Source organism: Sminthopsis crassicaudata, chromosome 5 (genome assembly GCF_048593235.1).
Source record: "Sminthopsis crassicaudata isolate SCR6 chromosome 5, ASM4859323v1, whole genome shotgun sequence".
Lineage (NCBI taxonomy): Eukaryota > Metazoa > Chordata > Mammalia > Dasyuromorphia > Dasyuridae > Sminthopsis > Sminthopsis crassicaudata.
In genome coordinates this window covers 105,252,681-105,267,301 of record NC_133621.1, presented here as the reverse complement: position 1 = coordinate 105,267,301, position 14,621 = coordinate 105,252,681, and the positions used below count along the sequence as shown (strand labels likewise).

At 36.6% G+C, this 14,621-nt stretch overlaps 1 protein-coding gene across 3 annotated transcripts in view; it reads right to left on the bottom strand.

Moving 5' to 3' along the window:
- The window catches only part of PTN (pleiotrophin), a 130,228-nt gene extending 117,407 nt beyond the window's left edge, over positions 1-12,821 (bottom strand). The window contains exon 1 of one of the 3 annotated variants that reach the window (XM_074267824.1): positions 12,332-12,821. The gene's annotated coding sequence lies outside the window, so the exon portion shown is untranslated. The remainder of the gene's footprint in view (positions 1-12,331) is intronic. The other 2 variants (XM_074267823.1, XM_074267819.1) reach the window with 2 other exon arrangements.
- Between the last annotated feature and the right edge of the window lie 1,800 nt (positions 12,822-14,621).

The following is a 14,621-nucleotide window of genomic DNA, read 5'->3' as shown; positions in this document are numbered from 1 at the left end:
AATTATTAGGGGAATTTTAACTATACTGATTACATTACCTCTCTGGAACTTTGAATCATTTTTTTTTCTCTCAAGCACGCAAGCAGGGCAAGCTTATTCCTTTGACTATATGATAGCCTTTTAAACACATTGGAACAAGAAGGGATCTCAAAGGTTTTCTCATCCAATGCTATAATTATTCTGATGAGGAAGATGAAATCAGAATGTGACTTTGCTCAATGTCATTCAGGAAATATGCTTCCAAGGTAGAACTAGAACACAAATCCTCTGATATTTAAGCCATTGTGCCATATTTCCTCCCTTTAAAGGCAACAATATTGATCCTCCACACTTCCAAGATTTTTCTTCTCAAGTCTAAATAACTCAAGCTTCTTTAGCTGATTTTCATGTGACATGTTTTGTTTTGTTTTAGTCTTCTCACCATGACCCTTAATTTTTCTCTAGATGCTTCAGATTCTTGGTGTCTTCTTGTACTTGGTCTTCAGGTTTTTTACACTGATTCTACCTCGCAGTCTTTTCACTCAGCTTCTATAAGACAAAGCTAGAGACTAATGCCTTGGGCATTATCATCTCTGTAAATTGAAGTACTGAGAAGTCACAAATAGGAATAGAACTCCTTAGAAACGGGACTATAAGAGATTATGGATAATGGCATTAGACTCCATACTAGCTGCCTGATAGAGCTCCAAAGAGGGCTCCAGAAAGAGAATTAACTCCCTAACCTCAGATGCAAAGTAATCAGCAGTGCTCCTCATTAATCAAAATCCATTGGTTAAGTACATACTTTGTATGCAAAATAGACCAAGTGGGAAAAATACAGTTTACAATCTAAGAGATTTGATGATCACATAAAACTTGGAATGAGGATCATGACCATAATTAAGTAAAAATGATTTGGAAAGGCTTTCCTGAGAAAAATAAAAGATATTTTATATAAATATACATCAAGTGTCATAAGCAAGAGGAAACTTGGGTGAAATGCTAGCACAATTTCCTATCTCAATTAGAGTAAACAAGCTGGGGAGTGCTAGGAGGAATGGTGAAGGCTATAGAAGTTTATTAAGTTAAAGTAAGATATCTGGATTTGATTTCTGCAACAGTTGGGATTTTTCACATATATTTTCATTATTATTTACATATTATATTATAATATATTATATATAATATACATATTATATATCATTTTATTATTTCCAATGGAGAAAAGGACTTTAGTCAGAGCAGGCATTTAAGTCTCTCATCAGTTTCCTGACTCCGCCCTTTTATGTATTGGCCCATTTAATTACCCCGACTAAAAAAGTCTTACCAGGGCTCTCTCTTCTTCCTTAGCTCTGGAAGCATTCTTCTCAGGAACACTGTGCTAAGAGCTTTATAAATATTGTCTTAGTAATATGGACCAAAGGACTCACTGTTTAAGGGAGGAAAGCAAAACTTTTAAGATAAAACACGGAAACAATAATCAATGTCCATTTTGGGGGGATGGCTAGACAAATTTTTTTTAATGTTATGGAAAAAAATGAACTTGGAGAATTCAAAGAAAAAATGAGAAGACATCTCAATTAGTAAAAGATTTTTGAAGTAATCAGAATCATAAAAATAATATACACTGTGACCACAAATAATGTAAATGAAAAATAAATGCTAAAACAAGGCCAAATTCTGACTAATTGTAAGACCAATCTTGGTCATAGAGAACAGATGATGATGATGATGATGATGATGATGATAAAATAGCTACCAGTTCTATAGTATTTAGGGGTTTATATAGTGATTTGCATATATTATCTCATTTTATAAAAAGAGAATCTCATTATCTTTACCAGAGAAATGGAGAACTACATGTTACATATACTTCCCAGGCAATTGGGTTGCTCAATGCATAGAATTGGCTTTTAAAGTTAAGAAAACCTGGCTTCCAATCTTATGTCCATGACTTACTGTGTGACCCTAAGCAAGTCAATTAACTTCTATCAACCTCACCTTCCCCATCTATAAAATGAGAATAATAAATGGAACCTACTTCCTAGGGCTATTGTGAGGCTTAAATGAAAGTAACATGCAAAATTGCAAACCTTAAAAGACTTTATAAATACTATTTTTATCACATATGATATGTCCACTATATTTTTCTTAACTGTTCTTTGTTACAAGAAAGAGTTCATCCTGTACGTATGTGTGTGAGGGAAAGATAACACATCCAGAAATGATTATGCAAAAAGAAATCAGCAAAATATTATTTTTAAAAAGATGAAATCATTTTAGAAAGTAAAATGCTATGCCTGCCTAAAGTCTCTTATTATAATTTTGCCTTGAAAAGAATACATAGCCTTGAAGCTATGCATAATAAGAACTAAGAAAGTTTTATGAATTCAAAAATGGTTTAATCTGTAGGAATGATGTGATTCCAATCTGAATTGAAGTGCTAGGTATAACTGAAAGTAAGAAAGGTTTGGTGACTTTTGGCAGGAATAACAGTATACCACAATGTACCATTCACAGGAGCAGCTAGATGGTGCCATAGTGTGCTCCTGGAGTCAGGAAGACTCATCTTTCTAAGTTCAAATCTGGCCTTGTTGAGGGCGGTAGCCCCCTTGATATTCCTTGTTTGATCTCCAACTTCCTTTGGGACTTGGACCTTTGATACAAGATCTGGTCAAACTAGTTTGGGCTGTCTGAGCTGGCTGGGGTTTTACAGCCCCCATCCTAATCTGCTCAGATAGACCAAATGGCAGCAGGAAATTCCTTTTCGGGAAGAGACTTCTTCTGTCCCCAAAAGATAACAAGAGAATCCTTATCTTATTTACATCACTCTCCTGAACCTCCTTACATCACTGCATCTGAATGATTGTGCTCTTGTATAAAACAGAGTCCTCAAAAATCTATTCTTTGCAAAATTGGCCTTGTACCTTGCAGCCATTTTTGCCGACCGGCTCTCCCATGTTTCCATTCTAATCAATAAAGACTATGTTTTCCTACATGCTACTTAATGTAGCAAATTCATTTGCTGCCGACCCCACCCCACCCTTGGTTACTTTGGGGAAGGAAGGAGAGAGAGAAAAGGAACTGACCCATCTCGGTTTAGACCTCAATTTACTCCTCATCAGCTTCAGACTCTTAGCTGTTTAACCCTGGGCAAATTACTTAAATCCATTTGCCTCAGTTTCTTCATCTGTTAAAAAAAATTGAGCTGGAAAAGGAAATGGCAAAACACTCCATATCTCTAACAAGAAATGATGAAGAATCCACTATAACTGAACAAGTACACAACCAACCTAAGAGGAAATGACAACACCAAAGTTACAAGACTAGAGGACAAATTCAATGGTAGGATGGAGAAGCTGGAAAATATCAAGGGAGTCTTAAGGAATGGTCTTGGTGAGGAAAGAAGATGAACTCAATTTTTGGAATATTTTGCTTTTAATGTCTTAGAACAAGCCTCATTGATCTTGCTGTAAAGTCAGGTCTGATTAATGAGCAAGGAGAATTCTGGCAAGATTCCTATTATAGCATTTGGAGGGGAATGGAGATGAGAGCGTGTAGACCACAACATCAATAATGATTACTTTGTTCAGTGGACAGGGGGATGAGAGTTAGAATTAGAGAGTTAGAGTTAAAGGGGGAAATGTAGACTGAGGAAAACACTTAAATAATCAGGGCTATCTTAAAGTAAAATTGCCTGATGGAGGTCTTCAAGGATGGCTCATCATTTATCAGAGATGTCATAGAGGAAATGTTCATTGAGGGATGGATTGGAGCAAATGATCTCTGATAATCGCTACAACTCTGAGATAGTGAGGACTGGGGAATTGAGGGGGAAGTATATGTGGTTATACTTTGGGAAACATTGCATTGAGGACTCTGAGTGCCTAGACACTGTATGAACTTCATCCCAAATCCACAATTAAAGATAGAGAATGTTTTTCTTTTCTTTAGCATTTCATTTTAAAATAAGAATAAATTCATGACCAGAGTGATTTAACAAGTAAACTATGCCCAGCCCAGTAGTTAATTATGATACTATCAAGTGAATATAATACATCCTGCAGAGTCAAGACAAATTTCAATTGCTACTTTTCATATTTGCATTCCTGTGCCACTGTGGCAAATGTCAAAGGAAATGATGAAAGGCAAAATGTGTGTGGCTTCAGTAAATAGTCCAAAAACTATACAAAAATCCAGATTGGTCTATTTGAAATTAATATAAAATGGGAAAGACTAGGATTTCAAATACTCATGCACTGCACCCTTCCCCCTTCAGGGAGAACTGCATTTAAAACCAAGGTATATATATATATATATATATATATATATATATATATATATATATATATTTTTTTTTTATTATTATCTTTTAATTTACAAAATACATGCATAGGTAATTTTTTTCAACATTGACCCTTGCAAAACCTTCTGTTTCAAATTTTCCCCTCCTTCCCCCCACTCCCTCCCCTAGATCTCAGGTAGTCCAATACATGTTAAATATGTTAAATTATATGTTAAATCCAATACATGTATAGAAATTTATATAGTTATCTTGCTCCACAAGAAAAATTGTCTCTAGAAAGAAAAAAACAACTAAGAAGGAAAACAAAAATGTAAGCAAACAATAACAGAAAGAGTGAAAGTGTTATGTTGTGGTCCACACTCAGTTCCCATAGTCCTCTTTCTGAGGTAAAATGGCTCTCTTCATTACTGAACAACTAGAACTTAAAACCTTGATTTATTCATTCAAAAAACAATCTACTGATTATGTACTTTTCCTAATGTGTACTTTTCTAAGCACTGAGGGGGTTCAAAGATGAATTAGATATAGTTCTTACACTCACAGGAATATAATTGAGGAGATATAATCATCATACAGATGATGAATGCAAGGTAACATAGGGGTAAGTTCCACAAGAATGGTTCAAATTATGTATAATAGAAGGTCTGGCTTATGAGATCAGGGAAAGCTGCATGGAGCAGATAAGGTTTGAGCTGGGTCCTCAAAAATTGGCAGCATTTTTACAGGTGGATATTTCAGAAGAGAGTATTCTAGGAAGAGTGTACACATTAAACGAAATCACAGAGATGGCAAACCATTTGATAATTTGAGTAATGGCAAATTGTTCAATTTGACTGGATCCTAGAATACTCAGGAAAGGGAAATGAAAGAACAGCCTGAAAGCAGAGGTTGCAGAGGACAATGTCATACCATGGAAGATCTTAAATACCAGGTTAAGACATTTGGAGTTTTTATGTAAAATAATAAAATATTAAAGTTTTTAAAAGTGGGAATGGACATAGGAGAGGGTAATACAAAATAATGCTTTAGGAATAGTAATCTGATGATGCTTGACAAGATGAATCAAATGGAAATAGAGATTAGAGGTGGGAAAACTGATAAATAAGTTATTGTAATAGTCAGACACAAAGTAATAAGGGTCTAAATCCAATATGACGGCTATGAAAGTATATTGAAAGAGGTGGACCTAACAGACACTTTGGAATGGTAACAGAGAAAGAGATTTAGTGCATCTGTTGGCTCATGAATATAATGGCATATCAGAGCAAAGCATGATCGGGCAACACAATAAAAGAACAAAGTAGTATACAAAGGCATATTACATCAGACAAAGAGTCATTTTGCAGACATCCATAGTATTATGCCTCCAGATATTCACACAGACCCCTTTGGTTTCATGCTTCTCCTTTGGCTCTTGGCTTTCTCCTTCCATCTCATCCCTTAGGGCTGTGGATTCCTGTTCCTGAAATGTTCCTAACAGTTAAACCTTTGAGTTTACTATCTCATATGGATACTGTTTTAGACCTGGTCCCTCTTTCCCCAGAAAAGAGAGGAGTTCCATCATCTTGTGACCAGCCTATTCACCAGCACAAGCTGACCTCCTGTGGGGAATCTAGCATAAAAGTTGTCTGGGTAATTAAGATAATACCAAGGTTTCAAGTCTGGGTACATAATGATGTCATTATGATTACCAGAGGAGTAACTAATTTGGAGCTGGATGGGGGGAAGAGAGGGAGGCAAAGAAAGAATGTTAATAAGATGAAAAGTTCAATATTGAACAAGTTATTTTAAAAAATAAAAATACTGAGATGCCAGCAGGCTATGCAGTTGCAGGCATACAACAAGAGATTAGGAATGTGATATGTCTTTGTACCCCATATAGCTTTTCCTATTTGTTGTTGCAACAACAAACACTGTGGTGAAATTCTGAGTGATCTATCTCTCCTTCAAATCCTGAAAGAACCATGCCATATAGGTCAATATAGAAATCAAGAATGGAATATAAAAAGTTGTTAAGAAATTCAAGAAAAGCAAATTGACAAAAGGTCATTGGATTCCACAATTAGGAAGACATCAGTGATCTTTGAGAGTGCAGTTCCAGTAGAACAGACTTAAATTATGATCTTTTCATGAAATGTCTTTTGGGCAATTCTTATTTATATTTGGGAAAAATGATGATCACTTGAATTATAAGTTCTTTGAGGGTAGGAGACTTTGTCTCATAGTGCATCATACAGTTTGACACACATAGTAAACTTTTAAAAATGTTGTTTTCTCAATTGACCACAGGAAAAACATGGTTGGATTGGGCTAGAAATAAGGAGAAGAAGATATAAAGGAGAATGAATATGGAAATTGGATGTTGTACATTCTGGTGAAGTAAACTGAAGAAGTAGGGATGGAGGCCAACATTTTTTTTCCTGGTGATATGAATAAATGCTGAGATTACCTAGGTTTGAGATCTAGGCCTAAAGCGGATAGTATACTTTGGAGTGTAGTAATGCAAAATAGGAAACAATAATCAATAAGCACTAATTAAGCACCCATTATGTGCTAGACACTCTGCTAAACTCTGAGGATACAAATGCAAAAGTGAAAGGATTTGCCCTTCAAGAGTTAGCAGCCTTATAGGTGGAAGTATGTGTAGAGAAATACAGGATATAGACAAAATAAATTCACATTGGATATGAAGAAGCTTCAAGTAACTCAAGGAACCAAGGAGGTCCCATGGAGAAGGCAGCACTTAAGCTGAAGCTAGAAGTGAGGAAGATGAGCATTCAAACAATGAGTGACAGTTACAAAGATAAGAAATTGGATAGCATGTATTAGGGAATAGCAAAAATACCAGTATGCTTAGAATATAGAAATGGAGTGATGTCTAATTTAGATGGAAAATCTAAGATCAGTTAAGAAAAACTACATGAACTCCCAAAGCACTTTCCAGTAGGTCCAACCATAAGAAATTATCTCAGTGCTAAGACTTATTCATTTCTAGACATTCCAGAAACAGCAGAATTTCCCAAATAATTAGGGAATCCCGAAAGTCTTGGTGCAATTTTAAACTATTAAGTGCAGTTTTAAGCTATCAAAGCTTTAAACTGCATCAAGACTTTTGGGATACCCTATAAAGACAGAGGGATAAATAATGAAAGATTGTGTAACTTTTTGGATGGGGAAGACTAGAGTAAGGGAGAATGTAGGGAGTAAGGGAATAGAAAATTAAAATTGTGAGAGGGCAAGTAGGCAAAAACAAATGAGAGTTGGTCAGAAACCAACAAGACAGCAGCAACCCAGTCTGTTACTTAATAAATACTTGTTGCTTTATTAATTAATATCAATATAATTGCATTCTAATAATATTTCTTTATACAATGGTGATTTTACTCAGACATATTCCTAGAAGATGGATAAGTGTTGTATTTATTATGACTCGTTTCCTCAGGGGTTAGTGTAATTCAACAATGGAATGCTTTCTGGATGGGAATTCAGTAGTTCTAGGAATCCTGCTTTTAGGAAATTTGTGATTAGGATCTCTTTTTAGCTAAACACTAAGCAGGCTTAAATATTAAGAAATAGTTTTTATAGTGAAGTCTAGTGGAGGCAACTGTATTCTCAGTATTTCTCAACTTATGTCAAAATGAAATGTGAAGCTAATCATAATCTACAATTACACTCCTGTTTCTTCTGAAATTGAGCTAGATTTCCTTTCTATATTCTTTGCCTGTCCTTATGAGGTTGAGAATCAATGATGGATCAGTTGTTTTTCCATAATACATATATGGTCAAAGGATTTAGATTTAAAAGTTAGGAGGAAACATAGAATTCATTTAGTCTAACTCCTTCATTTGATTATGATGAAACAGAAACCAAGAGGGTTTAAGTGATTTAATACATGGTCATCTAAGTAGTTTATGGCTGAGCTAGGACTCCAGTCCAAATTGTTGATTTCAAACACACAGTTGCTTGCTACTCACACCATGATACCACACATAATAAAATGTACAATATCTAATACAGATTACAGATATATTTACAATAATACAGATAATACCTAATAACCACTTAAGTTCCAAGTTTAAGTTCCTAGTAGCTTTATATTTGGGATAATTAAACACCAAAAGCAACAAGATTTTTATCATCAGATTTTACTACCTCAAAAGAAAGAAATGATCTATGGAAAATTTGCCATATGCAAAAAAAATGGTATTAAATGAATGGAAAATGAGCCTGTAGGTAGAGCCTGAGTCTGCCAGAAACATCAAGAATGCTGAATGGCTTCCAAAAGGTGAGGTCACAGCCCAAATTCTTTGCAAATTAATCAGCTCCAGATGGAAAAAGATTATACTGCCAGAGTAAAGAGTTAGATTGGCCCAATTCAGAGCCTTCTTATTACTCAGGGGATATGTTCAGTGACCTGGTACCCACCTGGAGACTAAAGACCTTCTGTTGACTGATTCATTGGGACAGCCATCAAAGGAAAGAGGTTTTTTGTTTTTTGTTTTTTACTATTGCAGTTGATCCCCATTTGGCTTCATGGTCAAGTACATAAGAAGAAAATCCAGCTAGGAAAACATGAGACCACTAGAGCCAATGTTCAAATGAAGACTGGTTCTAGGGGAATTCTTATTCGGTACTCAGAAGAATTCACTTTGCCTGGAAATAGAATCAGTTTAAGTTTCAATAACCAATGAAGAGGTTAACTATTAAATAAACCCTGAGATAAAGTTGATATTCAGAACAAAAAAAATTGGGCAACTCTATTTTTTTTAGGGTAGCTTTCAATTTAGAAGAGAAAAGTAGACAGGGACCTAGAAATGAGGAATTTAAGATCTGACCTTCCAGTTTCTATTTCTTTTAAAATTAATGTAATTATCTTTCCTTTTATTGTCTCCTCTGAAAACCACTGGAAATATGGAATAAGTTCCATATTTCATTAAGAATGTAGTAACAATTTAAAAGATTATATGTTGTATGCATGTTGATTTATTAAGAAAAAATATTGCCTCTGAATAAAATGTAAACTGAGGTTTGTTAATTGATGAATATTATGATAATAGGAAGATAGATTTAGAGTGAGAGGGGATCTTAGAGATCATTTAGTACAACTCTCTCATCTTACAATTGAGGAACTTGAGTAGCCAGAAAATGTAAATGTCTTGGATCACCTTAATTTTAAGTGAAAGGAGTAGGCTTAGATCCAGGAACCTATAGCTCCAAATTTATGGTTCTTTATCTGGAATTGCATTGCCTCTATTTTTTGAAAGAATCTTAGATATTATTTCCTACAGAATTCTTCAAACATCCAGTAATTTTCCCAAGTTTGAACTATTTCTTAGGAGCCAGCAGAGTCCACCTAGAGTCAACTATTCCAAATCAATAAAAGTTTTTTTTTTTTAATTAGAAAATTGAAGTTCAGTACTACCAGAGAAAATTTCAAATAACAGCAAACTTCTGCCTTCTCAGGATCCATAAAACTTAAATGTAAAACTGAAGTTTTCTTTTGTTTCTTAATTTTAAAGTTCATATTAAAGGGAGTTCCTGTTTGGGTTAATCATTCACTTCAAGGAGGCCATTTTTTTATTCATTTGTCTCAGCAGAAAATAACTGGAGTAAATCAATGAAATTATTAATTGAAGTGAAGGATAAAGAGAGAAACTTTCAAAAGATATAAGGTTTCAGGAGAAACCTCACAATGGTGTTTGAGGGTACAGAAAGGATGCCTGTGAATACACAGATGAGAATGGTGTGTTGTGGATCCAGACAGATAAAGTCTCTCAGAAAAAAAATAATTCTACTTCTAACACATTCTGGTTGTGTGATCCTGAGCCAGCCTCTTTTTTTCTAACAGAGTCCTGGGCAATTCTCAAAGCTGGTAAGTTGGAGAACAGTTAGTAATATGCATAAGCAGAGAGATTTTGCTCTCTGAGAATTCCCTAATCAAATGAAAAAAATCTAAAAAAATACATACACATACATGGACACAGAGAGAGAGGTAGATAGAAAGGCTCTACAGCTTCATTAACTTAGAGAACTCTCAATAGATATACACATATATACACACATACACAAATTCATGTATATGAATGTGTACATATACAGGTGTGTGTATCTATCTATATATAAATATGCACACATATGGCATGTATCAAATTCTATCTCTGGCATACATGCATGTGTGTATTGTGCATGTATACATGCACATGCATATATAAAATATCACCATATATACAATGTATAACTTGTATGTATGTGCACACGTAGGTGTGTGCAGAATAAATTCATTGTGTCATGATGACTTGTCTTTTCAATCTATGTATATGCACATGAATGCATGTGTGTATGTATGTATCAACACATGTGATTTTATATATATATATACATAGATATTATTAAAGATTTCAAACAAAACACATTTGAAGAATCATCCATTAATTCTAAAATGAAACAACAATCCCAAGCCCCTAACAAATGCAAAATTAGTTATATTTCTTTCTGTTCTGAAAGGACTAGAAATCCTAAGGAAGCAAATTCAAGCAGTTAGAGGGACCATGTCTACCCCATTCTCCTTTGGGTCCATTAGGCGTGTACATGTTGTCATTACTTTGGTAGCAAACATGATCCTGTTAAAAAAAAGCACTAGAGTTTTTTGTTTTGTTTTTTATGAAAAGATGTTGAGGGGGTGCTTCTTTTCTTATACTTTGAGAATTCCCTCCCTTTTTTGTCTCTTTGCCCATCATTCTTTTATATTTTTATGTATTGATCAACCTTAAGATCAGAAGATGTTATTAAGTGGTTAAATAGAATTCTGCAGTTACATCAAATCCACATTTTGCTGACATCATGGAATTGCTCCATTATCCTATTAGTTAAAAAAAAAAAAAAACTCCTTGATATCTCCTGAATCTCCACATCCCCTCAGCTTTCATATGGTAAGAAGAAACCAGTGAGGGGTGGAAACAACAACAAAAGGGTGGAAAACTTTCAATAGAACTTTAAAATCCATTATTTTCTGCTCTTATTTCCCTTCACAACTTCTCTGGACACAAACTCCTATCCCAGGTATGTTCAAACTTTCAAAGCAGTCACTAAGTCAGAAGGCACAACAATACAGGATCCAGTATTAAATTCATGGGGTCAAGGGACAAATGAGAGAAGGAGAAAGTGAGGTGTTTTTTTTTTCCTTTATTTCTTTTTAGAAACACTTATTGGAGACATTCGGTTATTTAGAAATAATTATTGGAGCAATTCAACACACACGCACATGCACACACGCACACATACCCCCCCACACACATCCATAAGGACTTGATGAGTTTGTCTGTGTCCGTTCTTTGAGGATATGTATTTAAGAAACAAAAGTTCAAGCGTCTTTGGAGAACTTATTGAAAATTACAATTAAATAGAGGATAGAGGGAATGTGTGTGTGTGTGTGTGTATGTATGTGTGTGTGTGTGTGTGTGAGCACCCAAACTGGAACCCCTACATTTTCGAACTCCAAATACAGTACTCTCTGCATGCCTGTCTCTGCTGAGTGCCCCAGCTCTGGCCAAAGAGCAGCAGCTGCTCTGTGAACAGTGGCCAACATCATCAAGCTAAGAACCCCCCAACTCCTTCCCAGCTGGTCGGGGAGGATCATCAGGTTAAACTTCTAGGGAGCTCTGTAGCACCAGAAAGGCGCAAGGGCATGGACCGCAAAGGAAAGTCCTTTCAGATGTCCCGGCTGCCTTACCTTCATCCTCACCCCTTCCCCCTCACCCACCTGCTAAACACTAGCCTTTTGCGAGGTCACTTGGTTGTAATCGGATTGTGCCCTATAAAACTATACTAATATCCGTGAAGCCGAGAGAACAAGTGGACCTACCGCCCGTGACTGCCTCAGTTTCCTTTTATCATCTGCAAGACCCCGCTCATCTCCCCCGCCCCAAGAGGAGGTACACCGCCAAACACCCGAACTGCTGTCAGAACATCAAAAGGCGAGGTGGGAGAAATGCATGATTCCAAATTAAACCCGAGGAAATCCAACCCCCTCCATTTGTGCCCACTTACTTGGAGTTGTGAATCTCCGCTCTTCTGCTCTGGCTGTTGGTCACTGGAGAGCGATGAGGCTGACTGCTAGGATTCTAGAGACTGGTGCTCCGACAGGGAAGCACCGCTGTGCCTCAGCCGCTGCCGCCGCTGCTGCTGCTCCTGCCGCTGCTACTGTTGCCGCCGCTGCCGCTGCCGCTGCTGTTGCTGTTGCCGCCGCTGCTGCTGAGGAAGCTGTTTTTCCAGCTGCTCCCTCTCCTTTCTGGACAGGATCACTCACTTGTCTCTCTTTCCCTCTTTCCAGCTGTGGTTTTCCTCGCCTGCTGGGACTTGCTATGAAAGATGTCTGGACTCCAAGGCAAGGGAACCTGATCCTCCTTTGGACTCAATTAAGCCCCTTGACAGTCCAGAGAGAAAAAAAGAAGAATGGAAGAAGAGAAGGAAAGGAGGGAGGGAGGCAAGTGGGCAAAGTGAGGAAGCTAGCACCAGCAAGGGCACTTTTAACTCGTGAGCTGATTGGAAAGCTTATTAAAAGCAGGTCACTCAAGGGGCAGTCTCTCCCATTAGAAGCAAATAAAGAGGAGTTGCAAGAAAAGATGAGATAGCAAACTGGACTTCTTAACTAATATTTTTTCAAAAAAAGAAGTCTTGACATTTTGGGGGTTTTTCTGAAACTTTGTGCAGTTCAGGGGACTGAGTTTTTTATCCAGGTTTAGACAAGTAGGTAATTAAACGAGGCCCCGAATCTCTGGTTACAATTAATATCATGATATAGCAGGGCTAACAGAAAGGGTGTTGCAGTCTCATCAGACTCAAATAGAACCAGGAGCCATTGAACCATCCATAAAGATTCCTACTGACCTGGATTTAACTTGGAAAAAACACGTTTTAATATTTATTGTTGTTGTTTATTCATATCTGACTCTTCATGATCCCATTTGGGGTTTTCTTGCCAGAGATATCTGAATGGTTTGCCATTTCCTTCTCCAGTTCATTTTTCAGTTGAGGAAACTGAGGCAAACAGGGTTAATTGGCTTTCCCAGGGTCACTCAGTTAGTAAGTTTCTAAAACCATATTTGAACTCCTAAATATGCATTTTCTAGACTCCAAGGCTGGCACTCTATCCAGTTGCTTCATTTATCTATCTTCATTTTAAAAAATTATGCCTGCCCTTCATATTAATTTTATCTATGTTTTATTGTATTTTTCCTTGTTTTGTTGAATATTTATCAATTACATTTTAACTGGAATGGCACTTATGGGCCCTGTGTTTGGCACCTCTGTGAGATCCTGAAGATCTCAGGTACATACTCTTGCCATGTGACCCTACCTAAGTTCCTTAAACTCTCACCATTTGCAAGCTAAAACTTGCAGACAAGGTGAACTTCTTCACAGGAAGCTTCCTAGATTGATAATATAATCTCAAACAAATATACCCCCCAGATTACTTCTATATAATCCTTTTCTACTTACAAAGTGCTTTTTTTTTTTTTTTCCTTTTTCCCTGAGGCTGGGGTTAAGTGACTTGCCCAGGGTCACACAGCTAGGAAGGGCTAAGTGTCTGAGACCAGATTTGAACTCCGGTCCTCCTGGATTCAGGGCTGGTGCTCTATCCACTGTGCCACCTAGCTGCCCCCACAAAGTGTTTTTTTTTAAACAACAACTCCGTGAGGTTTTTGGTTCAAGTATAATTATAATACTTTTACTACTGAGGAGACTGGGACTCAAACATAAAGTGAAAAAAAAGTGAAAAGCATTTAATTAAAGTTTAATTTAATTAGCACTCTGTGACAGTCACTTTACTTCCCATTTTCTTGACAAAGTAGAAAGGAAAAGGACAGAGATGGGGTGGGGAGAAATGGATCTAATGACCAAAGATCTTCTTAAAAAGGACCATTATTCCTTCTTCCTTACAGTTTCTATTGTTCAATTATTCAATCCTTAAAGGATTTCCCATATACCTTTACTGAGATCCCAAAGAAGGTCAAGTAGATGGACTTCTGAAGGGTCAGAAAGACCAATTAACTACTCCAGAGAATAGGAAGCAGAAAAGGTTACAGAGAGATCCTTTAGTGCATCAGACATTGGGGGAATTTAGCATCAGGAAGAACTGAGTTCCAATTCTCTCTCAGTCACCAGCAGTGTGAACCATACCACTTCTGTTTCCTCATCTGCAAAATGTAGATAGCAGCACCCTTCTCATAGTGTTGTTGTAGGATTACCTGGGATAATATATGGAAAGAGCATTTTTAATAAAGCACTTTTGCTCCCCAAGATTTTAGTTGGTGAATGACCTTTTGAGCTCTAAAAT